The following is a 20,940-nucleotide window of genomic DNA, read 5'->3' on the forward strand; positions in this document are numbered from 1 at the left end:
TACAGAGGCTTGCCCAAAGTAGACACACAAATAGTACATGAAAAAAATTGTTTTAAAGCTTTATTAATTTATCTTCCACTTACCTTATGCTCTAAAGAGATTTCATCTGTAAGAATTCTAGAGTATTGTCCTTTTGTTCTTAGAATTAACTGATAATATCCTCTTTACTACATAAGATAATTGTAAATTTCTCAATATTCTAACTTTAAAAATCTATATTACGTGAATTTCAAAACTGTTTGGTATTATAAGGATTATTTGAAGGTTCTATTAGGAATTTTTGGATAATATTGGTCACATATATTAATTGCTATTAAGAAATATATTAATTTTAGGTTTTACTTTGTTGAGAGGAAATAAAACTTAAATAATGTTTAATAAATACTTAAATGTAACAATTTAATAATAAAATATTCAAATTGTGAAGATACTGTGAAGGGGAAAATCACTTGAGATTTTAATATCCAAAGATAAACATTGTTAATATTTTATTGTGCATACTGCCAGGAGTGTTCCTGTTTGTTTACTTATGTATTTTAACAAATTGTGATCATGCTCAATATGGTGCTTTAGATCTTGACTTTTTCATTTAACAGTATAGGTGTTTCTAATGTCACAGATGTTTTTCCACAACATGATTTTGCTCATTAAATATTATTCCCTCTGATATCATAATTTATATACACTGAAAATTGAGGTTTTTGAAATAGCTTGCCAGTATTGTAAATAACACGGTGATACAGTTTTTCTTTTTTCCATTAAAGGAATACAAAATCACTTAAAGACATACAAATATAAAAAAAATCTATCAATTTATTAGAAGAATAATTTTTAAATTACTTTCTCTAAAAACTTAAGGTATAAAACAGAAAACCTGATTTTTGTATTTATTTTTATAAATTTATAGACTGAAGGAAGATATATGAGAGAACTAATTCTAAGGTATATTTGAGAAATTATAAAAAGGCCTACTAGAAAGAATAATGGGGTAAGCAGACTTCTAAGATGGTTCCCCCCCATTGGTATTTGTGTCCTTGTATAAATTTCTCCCCTTGAGTGTGGGGTGGACTTAATGACTTCGTTCTAAGCAATGGCTATGGCAAAGGTGTGGGGTGTTACTTCTATGGTTCAGTTACAAAATTTTGTGACTTCCACCTTGCTACAAGATCCTCTTTGTTGTCTTGGCCTGCATACTTTGATAAAATAGCTGCTCCGTTGGAGAGGCACATGTGGCAAGGAAATGACAGAAATTTGTGGCCAGCAGCCAGCAAGATATTGAGATTTTTATTTTTAGTCCAACACCCTGTGAGGAACAACTGCCCACAAACACTGAATGAATTTGGGAAGTTGATCCTTCCCCAGTTGAATCTTCAGATGAGACTGTAAATCCTGGCCAACTTCTTGACTGAGGGACAATGAATCACAGGATCCAGATAAGCTGTGCCCAGACTCATGAATCCTAGAAACTGTGAGATAATTGTGCATTATTACAAATTGCTTAGTTTTGGTGTATATTGTTACATTGCATTAGAAAGTAATACAGAATTAGAGAGAAGGGACAAGAAGAAATTCAAAGATCAAAGGAGGGGGCAAGATGGTGGAGCAACATGGAAGCTTTCTGTGTCTCTTTCTTCCCTGAAGTTTAGCTAGGTCAACACCAAACCATCTTGCACACCTAGAAAATTGATCTGAGGATTAACTCAACAATTGGCATAACGTGAACCAAAGAACTTGGCAGCTATGCAGTGCACAAAGAGGTGAACTGAGGGGGAGAGAAGCCACGGAGGGTAGGGATCTATTTTTTGCTTGCAGAGAGAGGACAGAGATGGGGGAGAGTACAGAAAAAGCACTCCCCCCACACACACCTGAAAGCAGCTGGAGAGAAAGAGAAAGAGTGGAAACACCCATAAGGGACTGAACAAGAAAGGGAGAAAGGAGGCTTGGATACCATTAAGATCAATGAACAGGGGAGCACAGAGCCTGCAGCTCTGTAGTTTGATACCTGGCAGAGCTCTGGTGGGAAGGGTGAATCTCCAGGAGCAGATAGTGAAGTCTGAGGGGTCCTCAGGCCACATAGGGAGAGGCAGTTCCCCTGCTGAGAGGACATTTGATACAGGCTGTGTGGCCTCCCCACAGGCAAAGGTCCCAGTGGGCCCTGGAGAACAGCCACATTTGCTGGTTTTGAAATAAGAATATTAACAGGCAATGAAACTTGATGCCAGATGTGTGTTGTGATTTACCATAATTCCTGAAATGCTGCTGCTACATGATTGCGTGAACTTTTCATGGGGTGGGCTGGCACCTAGCTGCAGTCTCTGGACATCTGCAGTGGTGTGGTCATGAGAGTGTTCCCAGGGGTGGGCCAGCACCCCGCCATTGCTTGGTGAGACCCTCCTCCAGAGGGTCTGAGCGCATCAAAGCTGCAGGGCCCTCTGAAGTGAGGGATTTATAAACACAGCCTCATCTGAGATAAAACTCTGGACAGAGGTACCATCTAGTAGGCTGATGACTTGGTCATGGACAGGGTAGAAATGGGGAGTAGATAGAGGACAGAGACAAAGGGGAAGGGTGTTTGATTGCTGGTTGGCAAGAGCACAGAGTTCTGATGCTAGAGACTGGGTAGCTGGGTGACTTCATTTTCACCTCTGCCATGCAAGTGCATACATGTGCTACAACAATCCATCCCAGTAAGCTATGCAGCACCATCTAGTGGAGAATTGAGCCATTACACCAAGCCCCATCCAGCTGTGCCAGCCATACTCTGGAGGAACACTCCAAGTCTCTCCACCTACTTAGTTTATGATGTATAAAATGATTCATAGAGGCGCCTGGGTGGCGCAGTTGGTTGAGCGTCCGACTTCAGCCAGGTCACGATCTCGCGGTCCGTGAGTTCGAGCCCCGCGTCGGGCTCTGGGCTGATGGCTCAGAGCCTGGAGCCTGTTTCCGATTCTGTGTTTCCCTGTCTCTCTGCCCCTCCCCCGTTTGTGCTCTGTCTCTCTGTCCCAAAAATAAATAAACGTTGAAAAATAAAATAAAATGATTCATAGTTTGACTTCTAGGGGAAACTGGATGTAATTTCAATCATATTCCATTCTGTTCACTGGTCCATCTATTCAAAATTTTTTTCCTTCTTGAATACAGAAAGAGAAAAAACTTATTTTTTGTTTTTATAAAGATTTCTTTAATTTTTTCCATATTTTGTATATTCTTAAGATTCTATATCAATTCATTCTATTGTATTCATGTATTTTGAAATTTTCAAATATTTTCCTTTCTCTTTTTCCTCTGTTCTATCAAGCAGCTTTCAACAATCACCAAAATACACCTAGGATATAGCATCTTTTATTTGATTTTTTTGTGTTTCTAGTTTCTATTTTATTTTTCTCCCTCCAAAATGATAAAGGAATTCACCCCAAAAGAACAGGAAGAAATGACAGCCAGGGACTTAACACAGATACAAGCAAGATGTCTGAACCAGAATTTAGAATCACAATAATAGGAACGATAACTGGGGCTGAAAAAAGTATAGGATCTCTGCGGAGATAAAAGAGGTAGAATCTAGTCAGGACAAAATTAAAATGCTATAACTGAGATGCAGTCTTGAATGGATGCCATGGCGGCAATGATGGACAAAGCAGAGCAGCGAATCAGCGATATAGAGGACAAACTTATGGAGCCTAACGAAGCAGAAAAAAAGAGAGGAAACTAAGGCAAAAGAGCACAACATAAGAATTAGAGAACTCAGTGACTCATTAAAAAGAAATAGCATCCAAATCATGGGGGTCCTAGAAGATGAAGAAAGAAAAAGGGATAGAAGGGTTATGTGAGCAAATCATAGCAGAAAACTTTCCTAACCTGGGAAAGACACAGACCTCAAAATCCAGGAAGCACAGAGAACTCCCATTAGATTCAACAAAAACCAACCATCACCAAGGCATATGGTAGTCAAATTCACAAAATAGACAAGGGAAGAATTATGAAAGCAGCAAGGGAAAAAGAGTCCTTAACCTACAAGGGAAGACAGATCAGGTTTGCAGCAGACTGATCCACAGAAACCTGGCAGGCCAGAAAGGAGTGGCAGGATATATTCAATGTGCTGAATCAGAAAAGTATGCAGCCAAGAATTCTTTATTCAGCAAGGCTGTCATTCAAAATAGGAGGAGAAAAAATTTCTCAAAAACTAAAGGTGTTCATGACCACTAAACCAGCCCTGAAAGAAATTTTAAGGGGGACTCTCTGAGGGGAGAAAAGATGAAACAGAGAACAAGAGCAACAAAGACTAGAAAGAACCAGAGAACACCACCAGAAACTCCCAACTCTACAGGCAGCACAATGGCACTAAATTCATGTCTTTCAGTACTCACTCTAAATGTCAATGGACTAAATGCTCCAATCAAAAGACATAGGATATCAGAATTGATAAGAAAACAAGATCCATCTGTATGCTGTTTACAAGAGACCCATTTTAGACCTAAAAACACCTTCAGATTGAAAATAAGTGGATGGAGAACCATCTGTTATGCTAATGGTCGCCAAAAGAAAGCAGGAGTAGCCATACTTATATCAGACAATATAAAGTTTTTAAATTTTTTAATGTTTTTATTTTTGAGGCAGAGAGTATGAACAGGGGAGGGTCAGAGAGAGGGAGACACAGATCTGAAGCAGGCTTCAGGCTCTGAGCTGTCAGCACAGAGCCCGATGTGGGGCTCAAACTCATGGTCCGTGAGATCATGACCTGAGCTGAAGTCGGACGCTTAACTGACTGAGCTACCCAGGTGCCCCAACAATATAAATTTTAAAATAAAGACTGTAACAAGAGATGAAGGGCATTATATCATAATTAAGGGGTCTATCCACCAAGAAGAACCAACAATTGTAAACATCTATGCCCCCAACGTGAAGGCACCTAAATATATAAATCAATCACATACAGAAACTCGTTGATAATACCATAATAGTAGGGGACTTCACCCCACTTATAGCAATGGGCAGATCATCTAAACAGAAGATCTACAAGGAAACCATGGCTTTGAGTGACACACTGGACTGGATGAACTTAACATATATTCAGAACATTTCACCCTAAAGCAGCAGAATACACATTCTTCTTGAGTTCACATGGGACGTTCACCAGAATAGATCACATACTGGGACACAAATCAGCCCTCAACAAGTATAAAAAGATTGAGATCATATCATGCATACTTTTCAGACCACACTGCTATGAAACTCCAAATCAACCACAAGGAAAAATTTGTAAAGATGACAAATACTTGGAGACTAAAACATCCTACTAAAGAATGAATGGGCTAACCAAGAAGTTAAAGAGGAAATTAAAAAGTACATAGAAGCCAATGAAAATGATAACACCACAGCCCCAAACCTCTGGGATGCAGCAAAGTCAGTCATAAGAGGGCAGTATAAAGCATTCCAGGCTTTCCTAAAGAAGGAAGAAAGGTCTCAGATACACAGCCTAACATTACACCTTAAAGAGCTGGAAAAAGAACAGAAAAATAAAGCCTAAAACCAGCAGAAGAAGGGAAATAATAAAGATTAAAGCAGAAATAAATGCTACTGAAATAAAAAAACAGAACAGGTCAATGAAACCAGGAGCTGTTTCTTTGAATTAACAAAATTGATAAACCCCAACCAGTTTGGTTAAAACAACAACAAAAAAAGGGACCCAAATAAGTAAAGTCAAGAATGAGATCACAACCAACACTGCAGAAATGCAACCAATAAAAGAATATTATGAGCAGTTATATGCCAATAAATTGGGCAATCTGGAAGAAATGGACAAATTCCTAAAAACATATAAACTACCAGAACTGAAACAGGAAGAAATGGAAAATTTGAACAGACCCTTAACCAGTAAAGAAATCGAATTAGTAATCAAAAATCTCCCAACAAACAAGAGTCCAGGGCTGGATGGCTTTCTGGGAGAATTCTACCAATCATTTAAAGAAAAGTTAACATCTATTCTTTTGAAGCTGTTCCAAAGATATGAATGGAAGGAAAACTTCCGAACTCATTCTGTGAAGCCAGCATTACCTCGATTTCAGACAAAGACCCCACTGAAAAGGAGAACTACAGACCAATTTCCCTAATGCACATGGATGCAAGCATCCTCAATAAGATATTAGCCAACCAGATCCAACAATACATTGAAGAATTATTCACCATGACCAAGTGAGATTTATACTTGGGTGGAAGGCTGGTTCAATATATGTAAAACAATCAATGTGATACATCACATCAATAAAAGGAAGGACAAGAACCACATGATCCTCTCAATAAATGCATAGAAAGCATTTGCCAAAATACAGCATTCATTCTTAATAAAACCCCCCAAAAAAGTAGAGATAGAAGGATCATACCTCGAGATCATAAAAGGCATATATGAAAGACCCACTGCTAATATCATCCTCAATGGGGAAAAACTGTGAGAGCTTTCCTCCTAAGGTCAGGAACATGACAGGGATGTCCACTCTCGCCACTGTTATTCAATATGGTATTGGAAATCCTAGCCTCAGCAATCAGACAACACAAAGGAATAAAAGGCATCCAAATTGGCAAGGAGGAAATCAAACTTTCACTCTTTGCAGAAGACATGATACTCTATATGGAAAACCCAAAAGATTCCACCAAAAAACTTCTAGAACTGATCCATGAATTCAGCAAAATCACAGAATATAAAATCAATGCAAATCAGTTGCATTACTGTACACCAATTATGAAGCAACAGAAAGAGAAATCAGGGAGCCGATCCCATTTATGACTGCACCAAAAACCATAAAATACCTAGGAATAAATCTAACCAAAGAGGTGAAAAATCTGCACACTGAAAACTAGAAAGCTTATGGAAGAAATTGAAGAAAAAGTATAAAGAAAATAAAAAAAAATATTCTGTGCTCATGGATTGGAAGAACAAGTATTGTTAAAATGTCGATACTACCCAAAGCAATCTACATATTCAACGCAATCTCTATCAAAGTAACACCACCATTCTTCACAGAGTTAGAACAAACAATTCTAAAATTTGTATGGAACCAGAAAAGACCCCGAATAGTCAAAACAATCCTGAAAAACCAAATCTGGAGGCATCACAATCCCAGACTTCAAGCTGTATTACAAAGCTGAATCATCAAGACAGTTTGGTACTAGGCAAGAACAGACACTCAGATCAATGGAACAGAATAGAGAACCCAGAAATGGACCCACAAAGGTATGGCCAACTAATTTTGAACAAGGTAGAAGAGAATATCCAATGGAATAAAGACAGTCTCTTCAGCAAATGGTGCTGGAAAACTGGACAGTGACATGCAGAAAAATGAATCTGGACCGCTTCCTTACACCATACCCAAAAATAAACTCAAAATGGATGAAAGACCTGAATGTAAGATAGGAAACCATCAAAATCCTTGAGGAGAAAGCAGGCAAAAACCTTTTGGACCTTGGCCGCAGCAACTTCTTACTCAACAAGTCTCCAGAGGCAAGGGAAACAAAAGCAAAAATGAACTATTGGGACCTCATCAAGATAAAAGCCTTCTGCATGGGGAAGGAAACAATCAACAAAACTAAAAGGCAACCAACAGAATGGGAGTAGATATTTGCAAACGACATATCAGATAAAGGGTTATTATCCAAAATCTATAAAGAACTTCTCAAACTCAACACCCAAAAAACAGTCCAGCTAAGAAATGGGCAAAAGACATGAATAGATACTTCTCCAAAGAAGACATACAGATGGCTAACAGACACATGAAAAAATGCTCAACATCACTCATCATCAGGGAAATGCAACTCAAAACCACAATGAGATACCACCTCACACCAGTCAGAATGGCTAACGTTAACAACTCAGGCAACAACAGATGTTGGCAAGGATGTGGAGAAAGAGGATTTTTTTTGCATTGCTTGTGGGAAGGGAAATGAGTGCAACTACTCTGGAAAACAGTGTGGCAGTTCCTCAAAAAATTAAAAAAAAAATAGAACTGTCTTATGACTCAGCAATTGCACTAATATATATCTAAGGGAATCTGGTGTGCTCAGGCATCCCAATGTTTATAACAGTGCTATTGACAATACCCAAAGTATGGAAAGAGCCCAAATGTCCATTGACAGATGAATGGATAAAGAAGTGGTGTGTGTGTGTACGCGTGTGTGTATACACATGCGCGCACACACACAGTGGAGTATTACCTGGCAATCAAAAGGAAGGAAATTTTGCCATTTGCAACAATGTGGATGGAACTAGAGGGTGTTATGCTAAGTGAAATAAGTCAGAGAAAGACAAATATCATATGACTTGTGGAATTTAAAACCAAAACAGATGAACATAAGGGAAAGGAAATGAAAATAATATAAAAACAGGGAAGGGGACAAAACATGAGACTCTTAAATACAGAGAACAAACTGAGGGTTGCTGGAGGGGTTGTGGGAGGATGGGCTAAATGGGTAAGGGGCATTAAGGAAGACACTTGTTGGGATGGGCACTAAGTGTTATACAGAGGGGATGAGTCACTGGAATCTGCTCCTGAAATCTTTGTTGCACTATATGCTAACTAACTCAGATGTAAATAAAAATTAAAAAAAAATCATGGAAAAGATGCAGATATAAAGATCATAGGAAACACTGCAACTTTTACTTTTTCAGGTGTCTTTTGCTGAGTGGTAATAGTGACTTTTCTTTTTACAATTATTTTTAATCTATTTAATACAATACTTTCTATAGAAAAGTATGGAAAAGTTCAAGGAAAAAGTAAAAATCACACATAATTTCACCACATAAATAAAACTGCAATTATTATTTTGGTGTAGTTTTCAATCCTCTTGCTGTCTCTATAAAATCAGGACTATAATTTTTATAATTTTGTTTCTAACCTAAACACTTCATACATTTTCCATTTCATATTCTTCCACACATCTTTTAAATGGCTTTATAGTTGCCTATTGTATGATATATTACAACTTATTCAAACCTCTATAATTTGACACTTAATACTATATTTTAATTCATGAAAATTGGACTCTCCCAGAAAATCAAGGTTACATGGATAATGTTTGTGTTTTCTTTCATGCTGTGCTTTATTTCAGAGACATAAGTGATAAATTTTTAGAGCTAAAGGAGGACGTAATTTTTAAAGCTAGTTCTCCCAGGCAAACAGCACATTACTCTCCAGAAGACCTCATCAGGACTATTTTTGTCCAGTGTTCAACAAAAAGGCTTAGATAACTGAAAGAAGTGACCGACTAAGTGAAATAAGCTTAAGAAGTGTTAAGCATCTATGACCTCTTCATTTAAACAAAGCCTTAGTCACACTCCAGGAGAGAAGCAAGTCATCTTTTGAAATATAGCTATTGGAAAGAAATAGAGAAATGTTGTAATAAAATACCTGTGTCTGTTGGCCTTAGCAAGAGCTTGAAGGATCAAGCAGCTGACCTATGTCACTGGGACAGAGATCCCATTGTGGGCACTAGAAGCAGCAGGTGCACATGTCATGGCCATGTTTTTCACATTTAATGAAGTAGTGTACATGTCTTTTTCAGCCTTCTTCCCTATGGTTTTTAATCTTTTTCTCTGCTTAAAATGGGTCTAAAAATAGTTGAAACGTTTAAAAAATTGTGTAAATTTATCAATTTTCTAAATAACTATCTTCCTAAATGTTTCATACTTCATTGTTTTTTGGAAAGTCATTCTTTTTAAACTCAAGCTGCAAGTAAAATTGCCAATAACTTGAAAAAGGCTAAACTCAAGTTTTTCATTTTTTTGGGGGGTTTTGTTTTGTTTTTTGCTTGTTTCCAAATACAGTTCACTAAGCATAAGAATTGAATTTGCAAAATATGGGTAGTCATCTTTCTGATGCAGTGTTTTGTCTGGAATCTAGATTATATATTAATACTTCCCCCAATCCTAAGATTCTATGATTTCATTAGTAAGAGTGGTTAGAAAATTACCATGTGACTTCTAACCCTGGGGTTAATGATTTTCATTCTTCTCTGACTGTACCTCTATTCTAATGAACTCTCTCCTTATGTATTTGCTTTCTAATGAGTGGACTCTATGTCCAGACAATTGGCTGTGCTTATTCTTTCAGATGGAATATTGGAATTGGAAGGACCTCAAGGCACTTTTCTCAGATGTTACGGACCCTGTGTTTTAGGCCAGAATTTCTGCTCTTGCTCTGAAAGCTTTGACAACAGCTTTGTTTAGTTGGTGTTTTGTGTATATCAGTTATGAAAGTTTGGGGTTTCTTTCCTGGAAATGTACTATACAAAGTGAAAAGGTTTCTGGATTGCCATATATATATATAAAATCAATCTATGTGAGAGTTCTTGTGACTTTGAAGGAATGTCTGACCTCTGATTGCATTAGAATTCCCATAGTGCTGTACCCCAAGTGAAGCTGACTTTGCATTTCTAATCAGAACTGAGATTGACATAAATCCTAGTGTGTGTGTGTTTCAAAAAAGATTTTTAAGCTGAAATGCAAAGCCCAAATATTTGAAGTTGGCAGAAAGATTAGAAAAGGAGAATTGGAAATGAACTTTCTTTTTTCCTAAGTAACCTAGAAAAGTTACTAGCTTTTTAAGGGGTGGGGGGAGCCTGGTAGGTGGGGGATATAGTGGGGATTTTTTTTTTAATGTTTATTTATTTTTGAGACCGAGAGACAGAACATGAATGGGGGAAGGTCAGAGAGAGAGGGAAACACAGAATCTGAAGCAGGCTCCAGGCTCCAAGCTGTCAGCACAGAGCCTGATGCGGGGCTCGAACTCACGGACTGTGAGATCATGACCTGAGCCGAAGTCAGGTGCTTAACCGACTCAGCCACCCAGGCAGCCCAATAGTGAGGATTTTTAAATGACCAATTTTTGTTATGTTTTATTGTCATAGGAAAGAATTAAAGTATTTCTTGAGCTAAATAAGTGTGTCAGGCCTTGGGAATGTGCCTTCATGTAAATCTTACTCCTTTAATAATCTAAAAAGGTCTTGGAATCTCAGCCGTCTTACCTAATAAGCCTGTAACCAAGCCATATCACATGCCTGGACAGCACATTCCTTCTTTTCTTTTTTTTTTTTTTTTTTAATTCCCTTCTGCTAAGTTACTTTTCTCCAAATATCTATTCTTTTTTAACTTGACAAAATTGAGAACCTATTATGCAAGGCCTGTATTATACCTCATGGTAGATGGAGGGAGACATAAAGATGTGATTCCTGCCCTAGGGAACCTTAACAGTGAGACCTAGCCCTAACTCTAACACTAACCCTTAGCTCTGAACAGCAAGGTAGGACTCCCTTTTGGTTCTAGATATCATTCTCATAGCCCTAAAGTTCTTTTTTACCAGGCATTTTATTAGCTGCTGTTTGTCATTTTGTCACTTCCTGATTTAAAGTGCCCTTTCTGCCTCAGAACTCATTTTCCTGAGACATTTTTTCCCCCTTATCTTTATCTCTGTAGTAAATGTGAAAAATAATAAAATTTGCTTAAGTAAGATTTTTATCAGAAAGCTTAATTCTGAAAGCATTAATTTCAAATTCATGTCTTATTAAGTTTAGGAGTTCCCTGAGGACATAGCAATTGAAAGTCTACATTTAAACTCTAATTTAAAGTTTAAAAATAAGAGATACAAATGTAAATTATATCCTTAATTGCTATAAAGGGAATTGTGGGTTCTTAAGTATTTGAGACTAAAAAGTACTTGTATTAAATTCCAGACTAGTAAAGTATGTAAATTATAAAGGTACTATAAGGATAAAGTGTTGAAAGAAAGTTCATTTGGAATGTAATTGTGATAGTTAATTTTATATGTCAATGTGACTGGGCCATAGGGTGCCCAGATATTTGGTCACACATTATTTTGGGTATATCTGCAAGGGTATTTTTTGATGAGATTAATATTTTAAGGGGTAAAGCTGGTTGCTTTCTATAATGTGGGTGGGCATCATCCAATTAGTTGAAGGTCTAAATAGAATAAGATTGACCTTCCCTGGAGTAAGAGGAAAAAAGTCTTCAGTAGACTGTCTTCAGACTTCTTCTGTATCATCAGGTTTCCTGTACCTGCACCTGCTTTAGACTGGAACTGCATTGTCTCTCTTGGGTTTCAAGAAGATCACTGCAGATTTGGACTTGCCAGCCTCCATACTCATGTGATTCAATTCGTATATTCCAATTCCTACATCTTACTGGTTCTGTTTCTCTTGAGAACCCTAATGCAGTAATATACATAACATTTGCTAATCATATGCCTGTTTTAGTACTTTGCACAGTGTACAATACATAGTTGATTAATTCTTACAGACTTCACAGTCAAAGTTTTGGACTCTGTGCTGTTTACTAACTATATGACTTTGGTTAATTCTATGCCTCAGTTTCTTCATCTTTAATATTAGGCTAATAATGTTAACTTCCAAATGGGGTTGTTGTGAGGATTAAATGGAACAGAGCAAGGAAAGGAAACAAGTTTTGATGAAAGCTCTAACCATTACACCCATTCAGGGCCTTTCTGTGACTAGCATTACCTATTTATTTGGCAATACATGGGACTGGGATGTGGTCCATGGATGCTCTCAAAGAAGACCGTGGCCTATGTGGCATTTCACAGTTCTCTGGTGAACTGAGTTCAGCCTTCCCTGTCTGGTGAAGCTAACAACTTCATATTCCTCTTGGCTTCAGTCAGAACAGGCCAGTACTCTGAAAATAGTGGTTTTGTTTGTTTGTTTGTTTTGTTTGTTTGTTTTGTTTTTTTTGATTTTGCATTATTCCATCAACCTATAGTGCAAAATCTATAGTACAAAATCTTTTTTTTTTTTTTTGTTTTTTTTTTTGTTTTTTTTTTGCATTATTCCATCAACCAAGGAAACACATAATGACAAAAAGCTTCTGAGGATTCAGGAACACTTTTGAGTGAATTTATGTAAGAAACTCCGATACTGCCGAAGACCCCCATGCCAGATTAAATTAGGTTTGAGCTCCATTTCCAGGGCCTATAACAGGCATAGTGCTGCTGCCCCCCACCTTTTTTTTTTTTAATTAAAAAATTTTTTTTCATTTATTTTTGAGAGATCAAGCACAAGTTGGGGAGGGGGGCAGAGAGAGAAGGAGACACAGAATCCGAAGCAGGCTCCAGGCTCCGAGCTGTCAGCACAGAGCCCAACGTGGGGCTCTAACTCATAGACCATGAGACCATGACCTGAGCCAAAGTCGGATGCTCAACCGACTGAGCCACCCAAGTGCCCCAATGCTGCCCCCCCTTTTTTTATTTTTTATTTTTTTGAGAGAGCACGTGTGAATAGGGGAGGGGCAGGTGGGGGGCAGAGAATCCCAAGCAGGTTCCATGCTGTCAGCACGGAGTCCAATGCAGGATTGAACTCATGAACCATGAGATCATGACATGAACTGAAATCAAGAGTTAGACACTTAACTGACTGAGCCACCCAGGTGCCCCTTCTCCTGTTTCCTTGGATTTCCCACTCTTTAATTCCTCATGTGTCCCATTACTTCCACTTTTTTGCTGTTTGCAGTGATCCAGAAGCTCAGCCCCTTGACCATTTCCCACAAAAACTTTAACCATACACAGAATTTTTTGAATGTGGTAATTGTCTTGAAGATCTGAGAGGTTCCTTTACTCAGTACACAGCCTGTGCCATCTTGCAGGCTCTGTCCTCTGTTTTCTGCTCAGAGCCTTTCAAAGCCAGTGCTCCTTCTGGGATCCTTCCCAAACATCATGGGCCCCCCTGGTGAGTAGAGTTTTCCCTCTCCTTCTGACAGCTCTTCTCAGAGCTGTGTGTTCCTACTAGATCAGTCTGCCCAGTTTCCCCAACCGGTCTGACATTCTGTTACTCAGGAAAAACATCTTTGTGTTTGTGTCAAATGGTAGTACAAATGTGTTAGGCATGTTGTTTATACAGTCCACAGACAGGGCTTGCTGTGTTTATGTAGTTACAGTGTCCTTGTACTAATTATGGTGGCCAAGGGGCCCCAGTACTCAACAGACTGGGGACCACTGCCACAAAAATTCCTCTATTAATATTTTATGGAGCTTTTATCCATGGATTTATATTTTCATTCTCATCTGCTCCTATCTCTTAACAAAAACCTTAAGTTCATCCCACTTAAAAAAAAAACTTGTACATATTTCTACTTATCCTAAGTTTGTCCTCGCTTAAATTTTAAGCATGTATTTCCTTTATTATATTCCAGGCCTCAGTGAACACATTCAGTCTACTTCAATATTTTATAGACATCAATTTTTTTCTACTTTTGGCTTTGACCATTCCGTCCTGAATAATGCTGATTTGTCTCCATGTTTTAGCTTCCAGCTCTTACAGCATCAGTGTAGTGTGGGAACATCATAGACCATATTTCCAGCTGCCCTCATGTCAATACCACTTGCTAATGGTATTGATATTAGAAAGGGGAGGCCACTTTCCATTTTCTCCTCTCTGGATTGCTTAAGAGCAAATGCTGACATATTTTAAAGTAGAGATTTTTCTATAAAAGATTGTTTTGCAGTAAGGCAAACTTAGACATTTTAATACATTCTAATCAGTATGTAAGCATTTTGACCAATCGGACAATCTTAATTTTTGCAATACAACTAGGCACTAGTTAGAACCAGGGTGTAGTACTATTTTTATTTCTTCAGCTTGTTATTACTGAATATTCTTTCAGGATTGTTCCCCTCCCATGGGAAAATACCATACACCCAGCGATTTAGCTCTGGACCAAAGAATGCAGTGACTATTTGTGTGTGCTGAGTTAGCATCTGCAGGGAGTGGGTTTTGGGTTTAAAATTCTAACATTCAAAAAATACTGAAAATCCACTATGTACATACAAGGTGCCATACCAGAAACATTCCTGATCCTCAGGAGGCTTATAGTTTAGAGTGGAGATGAGACAAGACTAGCAAGTCAGAAAGTAGCCATAATGCAAAGCAGAGGAGTGGTAATTTCCTGCGAGGGCTCTGATGGGACCCCTGAGAAGGGGAAGAATACATCTCACTGGAACCAGGGGAGAGTTCATGGGTAGAGTCTTGGCACCACCTTAAACAGTGGCCAGCAATGAGTCAGGGAGAGAAAATGAGGTAGAAGGCAAGGCATGGATGTGGAAAGGTGGAGAATAGGTATGAGAGCAAATGATTTTGTGAAGAAAAGTACCAAAATTTCAGTCTGCAAAGGTAGGTTGAGTCTGATCAGGAAGGATCTTCAGTATGAGGCTAAGAAAGTTCTGTGACCCCTGATTCTTCCCCAAACCTTGTAGTTCGGTTGGGTCCTATTTTTATAATAGCATGTACACTAATGTATCCTGGTTAATCTGTTTTTGTTCCTACTAATTGTATTACTCTGAGTAATTCGAAGTCCTGGTAAGTAATTTATCTTTGTATTGTGGACTTCTAGCAGGACACCTGCTAGACACACATGGAAGGAGCTTAGTAAATGTGACCATGATTTAAGCCCGTCTTTTTAAATTTAATTAATTAATGTATTTTTAATGTTTTTATTCTTGAGAGAGAGAGGGAGACAGAATCTGAAGCAGGCTCTAGACTCTGAGCTGTCAGCATAGAGCCCAACGCAAGGCTTGACCCTAGCTGAAGTCAGGTGCTTAACTGAGCCACCCAGGCGCCCCTGACTTAAGCCCATTTTCAGTTTTGTTTTGTTGCAGGAATAGCATTATCTGCAAAGACATCTCCCTTTCTCCCTCCCCCCGACACACCACACTTTCATGAAGAAACAGATTTTGACAGTTGACTTTTTTCTCTGAAGGTTACTGATTCTCCATTTTCTTAAAAAAATTTTTTTTAATGTTTATCTATTTTTGAGAGAGATAGAGTGTGAGCAGGGGAGGGGCAGGGGGAGAGAGACACAGAATCTGAAGCAGGCTCCAGGCTCTGAGCTGTCAGCACAGAGCCCGATGCGGGGCTGGAACTCAAACCGCGAGATCATGACCTGAGCTGAAGTCAGATGCTTAACCGACTGAGCCACCCAGGCACCCCTGATTCTCGATTTTCTTACTGAATTTGGCAGGATCCATTTTGATGTGAGTTGCAGCTTTAACAGATTGCAAAAGCTGTTGTCAGTTTGGTGATTATATTGTATATTCTCAGTTTTGGGGGGCAACAGTGTGTGAAAGATATGGATTCTCAATTGCCTGAGAAAAGGCAGATTACTGGCAGCACTGACTCTAGCAGTTTTAAATAGAAGATATATAATAGATATAAACTTTTGATGGTCCCCATTTCTACATAATAAAGTCCAAATTTTTGCATGTGTTTAAGACCCATAGCAATATGCCCAAAGGAACCTCTTGTTCGTTGCTGTTCTCTTTCTTGTGCCTATGTTTTGGCCAAAGAGAACCACTTACCCTCCTCAGGCTGTGTCATTTCTTTGAATCTTCCTATCTTTGTGCTGTTCTTTCTGCTGTATATACATTAGTGATTGTAATAGATAACCTTCCAAACCTCAGGGGCTTAATATGATTAAAGTATATTTATTTTTGCTCAGGTAAGAATGGAATACAGTCACTCCTAGAGGGTGGCATTTCTCTACACGTTTTTAGGGACTCCTGTTTCTTCTGTCCTTTGGATCCCCCATGTGCACACCACAACTCCCAAAGTTGTTCTTCTCATCTCCAGCCTAGCCAGCTGGAAGGAAAAAGGCATGAGGGTCATGAGTCAGAGGCCAAACAAGTCAGGCCTGGAAGCAACAGATGTTACTTCTCACATTATATTGGTCAGTACTGACCACAAAACAGGCTAACAGTGTCCCAGGAGAAAAAGAAAGGTTTTCAGTGACTTGCTAACGAGTATCCTCCGCAGTCTTTCTTTCTGGTCACAAATATCTATTCCATTCTTTTATAGAAAATATCCATTTCTCATAGGAGGCACCGAAAGACCTATGAAGTCAGCCAAGTGGCACAAAGTTCAGATCTTCCAGTGATGGACATGGTGTCTGGATGGGGCCTCTTGTGTGATCTGAATATAGAGTGGTGAATCAGGAACAGGATAACTCAACAAAACAAGACAAAACAAAAACAAATGAACCTCTCTTTTGGAAAACAGAAAAACAGAAGACACTCAACAATTTCTAGTTGCTAGTATATATGAAATCCTGAGCAAGCATTATGAAAATATCCTGTCTTCATAAGGTGGGGTTAGGGGAAGTTCCTTGATTAGATCATGACGTTGCTCTCCTGGTCAACTCCTTTGTCCATGGCCCTGGGTCCATCCTCTGGGAGGGACTTCCATGTCATGTTTTTTATGGCCACACCTGAAGAGGATATTTGGGAGTGTATTCTTGAAGGCTATACAACTTTCACAGCCTGTTTCCTACTTGTGCAAATGTGAGGTCCTGAGGATTGTTTTAATGCTCAAATAGTCTAAGGCTTTTTCAGGTTGGGATTATATTTATTTGGCAGTACAGTTCACTTAGAAATCTAGAAGGCTTTTGATCTGTTAGCATCTAGTCAGTTCCATGTGCCAGTAAATACATCCAATGTTTGCCTAGATGTCATTCTCAAGTCTTATTTCTTTGCTTTCTTGTTCCCATACCCTTCCTTCTCAATTTAATGGTGGCTACCTTGAGGCCATTAGGTTAAAGGCTAACCATTAATGTAATCTTTGTAATAACACTGGAAAATTTAAATTTATATTATTGCTAATAGTGTTTAAAAGAGTAATATTAAAATATATCATCCTCAGTAAATTAATATTCACGTAGAAAATCTTATTAAAGATAAAATATAACATATAGAACTTTCATTTAAAAATACAATCATCAAAACTAAAAGGCAACCGACAGAATGGGAGAAGATATTTGCAAACGGCATATCAGATAAAGGGTTAGTATCCAAAATCTATAAACAACTTATCAAACTCAACACCCAAAAAACAATCCAGTGAAGAAATGGGCAAAAGCCATGAATACACACTTCTCCAAAGAAGACCTCCAGATGGCTAACAGACACATGAAAAAATGCTCAACATCACTCATCATCACGGAAATACAAATCAAAACCCCAATGAGATACCACCTTACACCTGTCAGAATGGCTAACATTAACAACTGAGGCAACAACAGATGTTGGTGAGAATGCAGAGAAAGAACTACCCTACGACCAACTTATGTTAAGTGAAATTAGAAAGATGAATATATGACTTCATATGAGGACTTTAAGAGACAAAACAGATGAACAAAGGTAAAGGAAACAAAATATAAAAACAGGGAGGGGACAAAACATAAGAGAGTCTTTTTTTAATTTTTTTTTTTACAAAAGACTCTTAAATATGGAGAACAAACTGAGGGTTACTGGAGGGGTTGTGGGAGGGAGGATGAGCTAAATGGGTAAGGGGCACTAAGGAATCTACTCCTGAAATTGTTGTTGCATCATATTCTAACTAATTTAGATGTAAATTAAAAAAAACATTAAAATGAAATTCTCATTACAAAAATCATAAAAAATAAAATACTGTAAATTTTGGGGCACCTGGGTGTCTCGGTTAAGCATCTGACTCTTGATTTCAGCTCAGGTCATGATCTCGTGGCTTGTGGGTTCAAGCCCCACGTCAGGCTCTGCACTGGCAGTGTGGAGCCTGCTTGGGATTCTTTCTCTTCCCCTCTCTCTGCCTCTCCCCTGCTCTCTCACACACCCTCTCAAATTAAAAAATACATAAATTTTATGAAAACTTTAAAAATTTTTGAGATTTTGGATAAAGATATATTTTATCATAAAAATATTCCTTATTTTGAAACATTGTTTGAAAAGAATGCCTGAATTCCTCTGAAGCCATTAATTCTTAATTTAGTTATGCAGTTGCTGTTTTTGATAACATTAGTAAGAAAATACATTTATAGTTTTATACTGCAATCACATGTCAAGTAATTAGGATAGAATAAATGTCAATATAGACATTAGGTTAAACATTACTTACATATTTTTTTTGAAGTTTATTTGAGAGAGTGCATACTAAAATCTATCCTGATGACTTTAGCAATGGTAAGTACAACCAAATGAAATTAATATGTTGTAGTCTTAATAGTTTATAGGACTTAACTATATTTGTTTCTGTCTCTCTTTTTTAAATGTTTATTTTTGAGAGAGAGGGGGGACAGAGGATCTGAAGTGGGATCTGCACTGACAGCGACTCTCATGTGGGGCTCGAACCCATGAACTATGAGATCATGACCTTAACCGAAGTCAGATGCTCAACTGACTGACCCACCCAGGCACCCCGGGACTTGCTTATATTTTGAAGGTGTGATGAAGTATCCCCATCTTGCCATTTGGTTACATGGTCTGAAATCACAGTTCTGACCAGTGGACATTCTCTTGGTGAAACCATGAGGCAATGTACTCTTGAGAAAATATATGTTGACAGATGGGAAAAATAATCTCAAGAAATTCTGCTTGACATATTGATCAAATATCATCTGAACAAGTCACTCTATAGCTTGGTCATGTAAAAAGTATTACAAACCTGTCTGAAAGTCCTCAGATTTCCAAAAAGAATCCAAAATTTTAAAAGGAAGTAAAATAGGCTGGTAATATCCCAAGAATCTAGTTATATTACCAAACACTCCCTGTAGCTAATGAGGTAATGAAACCAAACTGATATGGAACAAAATTCATTTATACTGACACAATTCTTCTAAGAATGTATACGAGTAATCCTTGGATTTAAAAGGCATCATGAAAGAGGGTACCCAATAAAGTAAGGCATTTTGAGCCAATGAAGAAGACTTTCAGAATGAAGACTATAATTCCAATAATCCAAAGTACTTCCAGAAGCTTGGATGACCCAAAGTAGTATTTACAAAGATTAAGTTGTAATAAAGTGACTGAAAAATGAAAGAGAACAAAAGATTCTGCCAAGAATACCAAGTATACTGAATTTTTGGGCACTTTTTCTTAGAAAAGCCCAATTTACAGTACTTTTGTTGACAAACATAAAAGTTGTTAGAAGCCCAGTTCCAAGAGAAATTACATATATTTCTGAAGCTTGGATTTTCAGCACATTCTTTAGACCTGGAGTTTATCTGGATGTGAGAATCTCCAGAATGAAGGCAGGGCCCTTTTGTCCATCTTGTTGCAGGAGCACTTTAGGAGACTGATGCTGCTGCAATGTCCACAGTTCATGGAGGGTGGCATGGTCCTTGAGTATTTTTTCTCTCCTCCACATTCCTTTGCATAGGGATTGTGTTTCCTCTAATGACGATGAGTGGGTGGAAGTCTCACAGGGTGTCAGGGACAATGGGAGACCGTCCTATCTCTATAGTCAGGGTTCCTCATCCTCAAACCCAACCACAACTAACTTTTGTTAGCCCCAGTGGCAGCAACAAAGCTAGATTTTAATGGGATTTTGTGTTCAGATATATTTTCAAAATTGTCTTTTAAAATTTGGGGCCCAATAGCTTTCATACAGCCTTCCTCGTTAGGCTCCCAAATTGGCTTGCAAATTGGCTAATTATTTCATAAGCTCTTTTTTTTTAAGTTTATTTATTTTGAGGTGGGGAGGGGCAGTGAGAGGGAGAAAGAGAACCGCAAACAGGGTCCATGCTGCCAGCGCAGAGCCTGATGTGGGGCTCAAACTCACAAATTGCGAGATCATGACCTGAGCCGAAATGAAGAATGGGACACTTAACCGACTGAGCCACCCAGGTGCCTCACTTGAGCTCACTTCTTAAAATACTTTGCCTGAGATACAAAATAAAAGCCCACAATTATTCTCTTGCCAACCACTTCCCCCAGAGTTACAGTGTCAATGGGCATATGTTCTGCCTTCCAAGTTATCCCAGGCAAGTTTACCACATGTTTTGCCCCTGTGTAATTTGGGTGTCCATCTTTACAGCTCTATCATAGATTCATTTATAAGTCTTGACATCAAATGGTGTAAGTCCTTCGAATTTTTTCTTTTCCAAAGTTGTTTTGACTCTTCTATGTTCTT

At 38.2% G+C, this 20,940-nt stretch overlaps 1 pseudogene; it reads right to left on the reverse strand.

Annotated features, from left to right (window-relative positions):
- Positions 1 to 19,106: 19,106 nt before the first annotated feature.
- Positions 19,107 to 20,414, reverse strand: LOC109503015 (annotated as a pseudogene).
- Positions 20,415 to 20,940: the final 526 nt, after the last annotated feature.

This window comes from Felis catus, chromosome C1, assembly GCF_018350175.1.
Source record: "Felis catus isolate Fca126 chromosome C1, F.catus_Fca126_mat1.0, whole genome shotgun sequence".
Taxonomy (NCBI): domain Eukaryota; kingdom Metazoa; phylum Chordata; class Mammalia; order Carnivora; family Felidae; genus Felis; species Felis catus.